Source organism: Oryza glaberrima, chromosome 7, assembly GCF_000147395.1.
Source record: "Oryza glaberrima chromosome 7, OglaRS2, whole genome shotgun sequence".
NCBI lineage: Eukaryota > Viridiplantae > Streptophyta > Magnoliopsida > Poales > Poaceae > Oryza > Oryza glaberrima.
In genome coordinates, this window is record NC_068332.1 from 6859615 (window position 1) to 6861208 (window position 1594).

At 41.0% G+C, this 1594-nt stretch overlaps 1 non-coding gene across 1 annotated transcript; it reads left to right on the plus strand.

Annotated features, from left to right (window-relative positions):
- The first annotated feature begins 281 nt into the window (after positions 1–281).
- Positions 282–365, plus strand: TRNAL-CAA (transfer RNA leucine (anticodon CAA)). Its single transcript has one exon. It is a non-coding gene; the product is annotated as a tRNA-Leu (tRNA).
- Positions 366–1594: the final 1229 nt, after the last annotated feature.

Genomic DNA, 1594 nt, shown 5'->3' on the forward strand with positions numbered 1-1594 from the left:
ACCTTTGACGAACATAATATAGAGTAGTCCATAAATTCACAACCACACTCTGTCTCGGGATGACTCCAATGTTTCATAGGAGAATATGGATACTTCAGAGTTCAGATACTACTTATTTATATGTTCTTTTTTCAGGTTAAGTTTCTGTCAACTCTCTTTGTTTACAGCCTTACAGGTGAGTAGGGCTGCTCGATCTTGAATGAGTCATCGACATGAAAGCAGAATCGAATCACGTGAAATATACGAAATTTGTATGAAATTATTTCAAGTAATTGCATCAAGTCAGGATGGCCGAGTGGTCTAAGGCGCCAGACTCAAGTTCTGGTCCTCTAACGAGGGCGTGGGTTCAAATCCCACTTCTGACATAATTTTCACTCCGTTTATATTTTTCAGCTCTTGTATATCTTTTCTTCTACTAGGGTTGTTCTGCACTTATTTCTATTTTTCATTCTACTAGGGTTGTTCTGCACTTGTTTCTATTTTTCAGCTCTTATACATCTTTTCTTTTACTTCTGCTATTTTTCAGCTCTTCTATATCTTTTCTTCTACTAGGGTTGTTCTGCACTTATCTTTTCTTTTCTTGTACTTCATTTCTTATAGGATTGATTTTCTCTTATCTTTTCTTGTACTCCATCTCTTCTAGGATTGTTTTGCCATGCTTTATTTTTTTTATCATGCTTCTTAGCAAATAATTTAAGAACTCCAAATTTGAACTTGTATTCATCATGGGAAAAGAGAGGTGTTCATATAGTCATGACAATGAGACTGTCAGGGTTATGGATACCACATACCTAATAGTAGTCGACTACATCTCGGCAGGATCCACCACATACCATGTCTTATACGGAAATTGACATCGGATATGGAGGGAGTTCCGGATAAGGAAAGACAACCAGAGTTCTACATGGAAACGACAAGGACTACTCGGATTGTATCCATATTGGTTTCCCTAGTTCTACTTGGATAAGAGGACACCTATGGGTATAAATACAAGGCCCCTTACGAGGAGAGGGGACACGACCACCTCAATCAACACACACCACAATCTACGGAACAACAGAAGCCACAACATACAAGCCAACATACGCCAAGACAAGACGCCGGATATCGACTTCAGGGATCAGCACGGCTAGTCCCCTACGGTGTCTTCGGATACTGTCAGGAGAGACGAAAGCGCTATCTCTGATCTCGCCGTGCACGGATTCGAGGAGGAAGACTACCCTGTTGTCGACTAAGAGTCAGAACTTCAGACCGCCATGTCGACAACAGTTAGATAGGCTACCCCACATATTGTACTGGTGCGATTATGGTGAATAAAAAACAACTCCGGTTTCGGCCAACAGGATGTAGGGTTATTACCTGATAATTCAGGGGCCCGAACCTGTATAAAAATCCTCGTCTCTGTCTCTTTTACCTCAGTCTCGCGTATATCCTAGTACCAACGATCCCTATACCATGCAAATACCGGAATCACGACATCAAACGTCGACAGAGACGATTCACTTTATGCTCATTTTTCATATTACTAGAAGCCTATAACACACCCGCCTGACGAGTTCTTGTACCGTGAATGAAATTGCTTGGTTAAAATTCA